The sequence below is a fragment of the Ovis aries genome, chromosome 9, assembly GCF_016772045.2.
Source record: "Ovis aries strain OAR_USU_Benz2616 breed Rambouillet chromosome 9, ARS-UI_Ramb_v3.0, whole genome shotgun sequence".
Classification (NCBI taxonomy): domain Eukaryota; kingdom Metazoa; phylum Chordata; class Mammalia; order Artiodactyla; family Bovidae; genus Ovis; species Ovis aries.
In genome coordinates this window covers 89,297,031-89,305,945 of record NC_056062.1, presented here as the reverse complement: position 1 = coordinate 89,305,945, position 8,915 = coordinate 89,297,031, and the positions used below count along the sequence as shown (strand labels likewise).

General features: G+C 46.0%; 1 protein-coding gene across 16 annotated transcripts in view; it reads left to right on the top strand.

The window, feature by feature from the left end:
* Window positions 1-1,580: 1,580 nt before the first annotated feature.
* The window catches only part of WWP1 (WW domain containing E3 ubiquitin protein ligase 1), a 156,772-nt gene continuing 149,437 nt past the window's right edge, over window positions 1,581-8,915 (top strand). For 11 of the 16 annotated variants that reach the window (XR_009595095.1, XM_060393965.1, XM_060393970.1 and 8 more), the window contains exons 1-2: window positions 1,581-1,750; window positions 2,392-2,457. The gene's annotated coding sequence lies outside the window, so the exon portion shown is untranslated. Of the gene's footprint in view, window positions 1,751-1,866; window positions 2,458-5,372; window positions 5,930-8,915 lie in introns of those variants that run through there. The other 5 variants (XM_042254512.2, XM_027973247.3, XM_060393959.1 and 2 more) reach the window with 3 other exon arrangements.

Here is an 8,915-nt window from a genome sequence, read left to right as displayed (position 1 = left end):
TACAGCTTGCATGAGATCCAAGTAGGAAGTCAGAGGGTAGGAACTGATGGAGTGGAGATGAAGACAATGTGCGTTTATTTAAAAGATTTTTTGCTGAATCCTACAAATATTCATGAAATGCAATGTTCTTGATACACAATTCTTTCAAAGGCTTAGTTATGATGGAAGAAAACAGAGAACCAGAAAGAAGTTTTAAAGTCAAGGGAAGCTTTCAGACACAAAAGTCTTACCTAATTATCCTGGAGAGTAGTACCAAAAGGGATCATGTTAAAGATATGCCAAGGAGGGCTTCACAGGGGAGCACGCAGTGGAGAGGTTCACTTGGACGGGAGCAGAGACACCCAGCCTGAGACAGAGGGAAAACAGTAAGCTTGGGGGTGGACGTAGGTAATGTATGGAGCTTGGGTGAGGCAACTGGCACAAGTTGTAGAAATCCATGCTGGATGACCTTTATTATCTCTCTGACGTAAAGGATCAGTTCATCTGGGGAGTAACGTGGTCATCACTTTCTTATCTGCATGGGAGCCTGGGTTCTAAAAGCAAGGCACAGAGCCAAGACTAGCTGACTCATTAACGAGGATAATAGACCCTTCTTATGGAACTGCTGTTTGGATTAACTGCACATACACAAGCTCTTGTTTAGTATTTATCACTGTACTCTTGTGGGGTTCATTTCAGTTCAGTCGCTCAGTCCCGTCCGAGTCTTTGCGACTCCATGGACTACAGGACGCCAGCCCTCCCTGTCCATCACCAATTTCCAGAGCTTGCTCAAACTCATGTGCATCCAGTCGGTGATGCCATCCAACCATCTCATCCTCTGTTGTCCCCTTCTCCTCCCGCTTCAATCTTTCCCAACATCAGGGTTTTTTCCAATGAGTCGGTTCTTCTCATCAGGTGGCCAAAGCGTTGGATCTTGTGGGGTTAGGGGAGTGAATGTTTAGGTTCGCAGCAAAAGCGGACTAGAAGTCTTCTGGTATGACCATGTGCTAAACGCAATTATTTACTCTTGCAATGGTTCTGGGCCAAACACTCAGCGAGGTCACGGAGTATTAACAGCCTCCTTTTGCGTAAAGCGATCAAGGGAAAAACTCCATGGCCGCCTGAGCCTTGCTGGAAGCCCGGCACCCGTTCGGCCGCGAACCACAAAGTCCAGCCCGCAACACCCAGCTCCGGCTTCCAGAAGCCTCTTCTCAAATCTCGGCGGCGGCCCCGCCCCTTGCACAGGCTCAGGCCCCGCCCCCACCTCCCATTGGGTGGCCTTCCCCCTTCCTCGCCCGCCGCGAAGACCCGGAGGGGCGGAGTTCTCCACAGGCGGCCGCGGTGGGGGCGGGGTGGGGGGGCGCTCCCTCGCTGCGCATGCTCGCGGGGAGCCGGATTCCGGGTCCGGACTTGAAGCGCGGGGCCCCGGCCGGCGCGGGGCGTAGGCGGGGGGGGGCGCGCGCGCTCGGGGAGCGGCGCCGGCTGCGCGGGCACGCGGCGCGCTCCCGGGCGGGGAGGCGTGGGGCCGGTTGGGGGCGGTGCGAGGCCGGGGCGGGGTGGGGGGAGGGGCGGGTGTCGGCGAGCGCGGCGAGCGGGTTCCTAGTGGCTGCGGGCGGCCTGGGCTGCCGGGGCCGCCGCCTGGGTCGCTGCCGCCGCCGCCGCCGCCGCGCCTGCTGAGAGATGGCGGTCTTGGGCGCCGAAGGCTGAGGGCGCCCGCCTGTGGAGGAGGCGCCGCCGCCGGGGCCGCCGGGAGCCGACGGCTTCGCGCCGGGTGAGGACGCCGCGGCGCGCGGGGGCGCGGGGGCGCGGGCCGAGACCCCCCCAGGCGGGGACCCCCTCAGGCGGCGCCCGGGGCCAGCGCGGCCCGCCCCGGGGCGGGAACCCCCCGAGGGCCGTCGGGGCCCGGCCGCAGCGCGCGGCCGGCTGTGCTCTGAGGTGGGGTCGCGGGTCCGGGCCCGAGCTGACGAGACGGGCGCCCGGAGCTTCCGTGACTCGGCAGCCGCGGTCCTCGGGCTTCCTCCGCCCGCTCCCTGCCTTCTCGCCTCCCTCAGAGCCCTCGTCCGGGGGCTCGCCGCCCCGGCTTCCACCTCAGTTCCGCCGTCCCGAGACCAGGGTCCCCGCCTCACAACGCCTTTTTTTTTTTTTTTCCTGACATGTTATCGCCACCGGTTCTTCCCCGACTCTGCGGCTCCCCCCCGCCTCCCCCGCCAACACAACCCCCACCTCCACCTTTGTGACCTGCTGGGTCCCAGTGACCTTGCAGTTTTTACTCGTCCTTATCTTATTGTGACTCGGACCATTCTCCTTTTCGTCTCTTTAGACATTTAAAAATTTTTTGTCATCTGCCCATTGCTTTTTGCAGCCTTTAAACCATCCGTCTTGTGCACAACCAGCCTTTTCTTTGCTCCGTAGGTTTCGGAGTTGAGCTTCCTTTCCTTCACCGTGATTCTATGAAACCTTCATCACCAAAGAAGAAAAGTATGTTACGTTTGCATTTTTGCTCTTCCAGGATAAAAATTTTTTCCAGGGGCTTTCATGTGGCTTTCTTTTCCAGTTTGATTAGTTTTTATCTCTGTGTGTAGCTAGTGTGCAAAAGATGTGAGTTTCTGCATTAAAATGTTACTGGTAATAGTAGTGTAAAGGATACATACAGTCCAAAGTTATCTTCCTTCTCTTTGGATTTTTGTTTTTTGCCTGAAATACCTGGTGTACAGTTGTATGTACATTTCTGCAAGGGTTCATGCTTATGTATAAATCCACTCTACCTGTCTCATTAAGTCTGTATGTATTATGCAAGCGAAATGGACCTTTTAAAGAAGAAGGGCATTCTTTTATTTATGTGACTTGTTTTTAGTCATAAAGTAGATAATTATCTGTGGCTGAATTTATCACTTTTCATAAATAGTTAATATTTTTTAAATTGAAAATTTAGAGTTGGGAGCTCTTCAAATTGAGAAGTGTAAAGTATGTGGGAAAACCATTCTTTCTCAGGTAGCTTATTAACATTTTCAAATGGGTCTTCCCTTATAATGCAAAACTATTTATATGACCTACAGCATAGGGACTTTGAAAGGCAGTAGCAAAAGGTTATGTTTTTGGAAGCTAAAATGTTGCATGTAGGTCTCTGCCTTCAAGAGATAATAATCTGCTTATCCTGTGAAGGCTGAAGTTTCTTCTACTTCCTTACACGATTATTAAGCATCTACAGCATGACTGCAATGTATTTGGGGGAATATAAAGATGAGGGTGTTAACAGTTTCTGCCTTCAAGGACTAGTTAGGCAGGTAGGAAGTTCTGTACACAAATGCCTAATTTGTTTTTTAATACAGAGTATTAAAAGAGTCTGAATCATATTGAATTCAGATTCAGAGGGGTTAGAGCTCACATCTTATTTGGCAAGGTAGAACTAGAGGGGTTATTTCATAGAGCTTCGGGTTTTTTAAATCTTCAGTTTAAAGAATGACTATGGACTTTTGATAGGCTGGGAAAGGTAATCCAGGCAGAGAGAAGGGATTAAGAGAGCTCAGAGTTCATACATTTGGGGAAGAGGTAAGTATGTTTGGATGAAATAAAACTTACCAGTACCAATATAAGGGACCTCCCAAGTGGCACTAGTGGAAAAGAACCCACCTGTCAGTGCAGGAAATAAAAGAGATGTGGGTTCAATCCCTGGGTCAGGAGGATCTCCTGGAGGAGGGCATGGCAACCCACTCTAGTATTCTAGTCTGGAGAATCCCATGGAAGCAGGAGCCTTGCGGGCTATAATCTGTAGGGTTGCAGAAAGTCAGACACGACTGAAGCAACTTAATACACATAGATGCATAATGGGTGGTAAAGCTTCAAGTAAAAAATTTAACCAGCTTATGGGCTGCTTTTAAAGCTGGGCGTGTAACCTTGGATTTAGTAGGCGACGGGGTTTTACAGATGATTTTTGAGTTGGGAAGGAAATGATTAAAGCTTTGTTTTCAGAGGATTAATCTGGCAGCAGCTTGTGTGAATTGAAGTAGAACTTGGAGGTACAACAGACGTCATTGCTGTGGTCAAAGGTGTCAGGGTCTCAACTCTACTGGCAGTAATAGGGATGGAGGAAGGAAGTAGAATAGACAGAATTTGATAATGAGAGAGAAAAAGAAGAAAATAAAGTAACTGAGGTTCTGATCCAGGCTGGTTGAGAGAATAGTGGTACCTTTTGAGCAACATCCACAGAAGCTTTATCTTCAGCCTACTTTACAGGGGTAGTTCTCAGGTAGTTCTCAACCTTTCAGGGATTAGTAACCCTTGCTGAAACTAAAGAAATCTGCTGGCCTGGAAAATTTTCATATGTACCTGTGCTTTGTGGATAATCTTCGAGGAGTCTGGACCACCTAAATCTCTTTCATGGAACCTACGGGCCCGTGGGTTGGGAGCAGTGCTTAGAGTTACTGGGGACCTTTTAAAACAATAGACCTTCAGATGTTTCCTATTACCAGTAAGAACCTCTGCTGTAGAGACATACGCACATCTAGTGATAGTATCTCCTTAGACTTGTGGTTTTTCGCTTACCGAGAATTTTGACTAACTTACTTACTATTCGATTACAGAACCAAGTAATCCAAGAAGTTACGTGATTTGTCCCAAGTGTTTCAGTTAGCAAATGGGTAAAGTAGAATCAGGAGTTGATGGACTGTGATGGTTTTCTTGTCTGGAAATGTGTACAACCGATTTATCGTCAATTGAATGCAATCACTATCTTTAAGTGACCTCACCAATAGGGATCCTGGGAGGTTCCTTCCAGTTCTTAACATTTTGTGATTCTTGGGTTTTAGATTTTTATTAGACTGTCTGTACCTTTCCTGTTTTCTAGGTACAGGGGAGCTAGTGAGACTGATAGGTGAGTTGGGTATATGGAGATCAGATAGGAATACCAAAACAGTCTTGCTCTCGTTTATTTCCTTTGTATCTCAGTTTGGGTTGGAGAGGTGGGGCTGGAGGGGAAGTAAGTGGAATAGAAAACTTTTAAGAACTTTTATCTTCTGTATTCAGGTATTCCTACTTGAGAATAGTTTTTCATTCAGGAACATTTTATTAAGTAAAAATTAAAACTTTACAGAATACTGAAGTGCGGAGACCTAGTCAGTGTTTTTTTTTCTTTGGATTAAGTAGCTAACGCTGCCTGTTATGGTTAAAGCGTAATTTGATTAGTAAACGGTTGACTTTTCTGCCTCTATAGGATTGTCCTCCTGGTAGGGAACCAGAGTAAGTTATTACACAGTATAGCTCTGGAAACTGATTTCATAATTGTTAGAAAGGCTGGGATCTTTTTTACTCTTTCTATAAAAATATGATGTAATAATAACAAGCACTATAAACCAATAAATTAGCCTTAGTGGTGGTCATTGAAATAACTAGCTAGTAATCCATGGAGAAGGGCGTGGCAACCCACTCCAGTATTCTTGCCTGGGGAACCCCATGGACAGAGAAGTCTGGCGGGCTACAGTCTGTGGGGTTGCAAGGAGTGGGACACGACTGTGGCGACTTAGCATGCATGCACACACGTAGCTAGTAATACACAGTGGAGGAAGAATGTCTGATAAAAAGCACATACAGAGGTGGTTTTTTTACCCCTTGCTGGTGCTAAGAAGAATACCATATTTTATATGTTACAGTCTTTTACACTTTTTCATCATGGGTTATATGTCATCATTTGATTCTCATGACAACTGAGCAGTAGGTGTGGCAGGAATAATTGCCTTTTAGATGAAGACAGTGAAGCTCAAAGAAGTAAAAAAAACGTGAAGTTTCCAGGGTATATGGCTAGCAAGCTTGCAAGTGGCTAAAATTAGGACTAGAGCTAAAACCCATCTTTTTGTTCCTGAGTCAGTATTCTTTTCCCGTCAACTATTCATCTGAAATGGAAACTTAACTGAAGATTTTGTGTGAGCAGTTTGAATTTACCTGTTTGGAACCTGTGGTAAACTTTTTTACTAAAAAACAACTTTTTTTACTGTGTAGATCTGAGCTTGTCTGTTTCCTCCTTTGTGTTAAAATGGTGCCTTCATTGTAGTTGCCATTGGTACGTAAATTTGAAAATTTTAAGTATTTATCACAAGTAGTTACCCTTCTATCAAGGAAAAAGCAAAAGGTGATTTCTTGTCTGAAAAAGTACATTGGTGAAATGTAGATATTAATTTCCTTTTGAAAATCTGTTGGTTTTAATTCACCTGTTTTTATAAAACTTTTTATAAAAGAAGTTTGTTCTTTTATAAACTTTTTTTTAATGAAGCTTTGTCTATGAAGATTTGTATTTTGGGAGCATATAAATCAGGATCTAATTTTCAAAAGTATATCATGATACTTCACAGTTTTTGCCAGTATGTAAGAAGTTTTATCATTTAAAAAGCAATTTACCTTAAGAGCTCTTAGGATACATTTCACATTCATATGTTTAAATGACTTTTGGGGTGTATATTTTGTAAAGCCATTTGTCAGGTAATTCCTAAGGTTTGTTAGGAATTTACTGTCTAGGTCTGACGAACCTAGACAGCATATTAAAAATGAGAGACATTAATTTGCCAACAAAGGTCTGTCTAGTCAAGGCTTTGGTTTTTGCAGTAGTCGTGTGGATGTGAGAGTTGAACTATCAAAAAAGCTGAGCGCCGAAGAATTGATGGTTTTGAACTGTGGTGTCGGAGAAGACTCTTGAGAGTCCCTTGGACTGCAAGGAGATCCAGCCAGTCCATTCTAAAGGAGACCAGTCCTGGGTGTTCATTGGAAGGACTGATGTTGAAGCTGAAACTCCAGTACTTTGGCCACCTGATGCGAAGAGCGGACTCATTTGAAAAGACCCTGATGCTGGGAAAGATTGAGGGCGGGAGGAGAAGGGGACAACAGGGTGAGATGGTTGGATGGCATCGCTGACTCGATGGACATGGGTTTGGGTAAGCTCTGGGAGTTGGTGATGGACAGGGAGGCCTGACGTGCTGCGGTTCATGGGGTCACAAAGAGTCGGACACGACTGAGCGACTGAACTGAACTAAGAAAGACCTGCGTCTGCCTTAATTCTCCTAGAGCCTGTCGTTTGCTCACAGCACTCTGCGGTGTCCCCGCTGCCTGGCTGGCCTGGGGCTCAGGGCTGGGCAGGCAGGGCTGCGAGGATGGCCCGGGAGCCTGTGCTCTGGGTTCAGGGGAGCTGAGGGGAGGTCCTGACCGCAGGAAGGGCATGGACTTCGTTTTCTGGGATTGTGTGAATAGTTCGGATTGTGATAATTTACCTTTGTCGTTTTTTCTGGGTTTTAAACAGATGAGGCAGAGGTTACTTCTTACTGTGTAACAAACGTGAAACTAAGTGACTAAACAACCAGGTTTTGGGGGGAGGTTTTTGGGGTTTTTCTTTTTTGTTCTTTGTTTTTGGTTCGCAGGCTTGCTCTCCCGGGCTGGGCCACTTGAGCAGTTGCACTGGTTTCGCTGGCAGTGGCTTTAACGGCTAGCATTCAGTTAGGTGCTGGTCTTCTCTCTCTCTCTCTTCCTCTGTCTCATTTACCACACAGTCTTGTCTCAGGGCTGATTTTCTCCATGTGGCCTTTCCGGGATTGCTGGCCTCACATAGTGGCTAAGGGCTTCCAGGAGTGCAAAAGCAGAAGCCACCAGACCTTCTTAAGGCATAGGCTTGGAACCAGCCTACTCTTATTTCTGCCACATTCTGTTGGTTGAAGCAGGTCACAGGTCCAGCCCAGATTCAAGGGAAAGGGACTAGACAAGTATGTGAATCCCGGGAATCGGGCTTCTGGAAAACTGTTCTGGAGGCTGAGACTTGAGCTGCGTGGTACTTTTAGTTCTTGGAGTCTGGGCCACTCAGGTGGAAAGCTGAGTCTCAAGTGCAAATGATAGTGTGTTTGGCTTGTTACACAGATGGGAATAGCTAGTCGTCCTGGGGTAGAAAAGAAGAGAAAGTTTGGGATCTCTGGGGTTTGACCCAGTGTGCCACCATAATGGGCAGGATCGACTGGCTGTATACTTCAGGGTAAGAAAGTTATAGATCCAGAGCTCAGGCCCCTCTGAAGCAGTGATTTACCCGGGTTAACTGTTTACATCAGACAAATCCCAGTCAGCATCCTGTGCATTAAATAGGCAGAGGTCCATTAGCCCTTGTGATTCGATGCCAGACCAGGGGTAGCAGAGCTCCTGTCCTTGACTAGCCTTGAGCAAACTGGTGCCTCACAAATAGTATTCTCTGTTTGCAGTGTTGGGGAAAGTTTAGGATAAGCCACCCTTTCTTGGAGAGAGTGTTATAATGGAGAGAATGTTTTTTCCTTATAAAGACTGGAATGGAAGTCCTGTCTCCTTAGCAATATATAAAGAATAGTAAGGCAGTGCTTATCCTTCCCGGGAACAGGTAGATTCATTGATTGTTTTCAATGAGAGTGTTCTCATCTTATCTGTATCTCACTGTCACTGTCTCAGTAGTATCTTTTTTTTTTTTTAATTCGAGTTATATGCTAAGTAATATTATGGCTAACTATGGAATGAAGAAAATAAATGTATGTTATGTTGTTATTATAGCTTCTGCATAGAATAATGAATCAGTATATTTCATTTGAAGAATTCAGGTGTAGATTTAAAGCAGTTTTTAATTTTGAGTAGATTTCTGCCTCCTGGTACAAATCTCTTTGCAAATTTCTGAGTATAGTAGGATGTTGGCTCTTGTGGGCAGAACTTGGTAATTGAGAAACATTATTTATATAAATAGGAGCAGCTAGGGCACAGAGAAAGGAGTAGATTGAATTACCTTAAGGTGTTTCTTTATGGCCCTCCTCCCTGTCCTAAATTACATGAGTGGTTTAAAAATGTGCTAGCATTAACAGAATTGCTGGTGTGATAGCTTTTTATTTAACTTAGGAAAACAAGTTCTTTGATAGCTGTTTAGTATACCCGTAATTAGGACCACACGGGACGGGTAG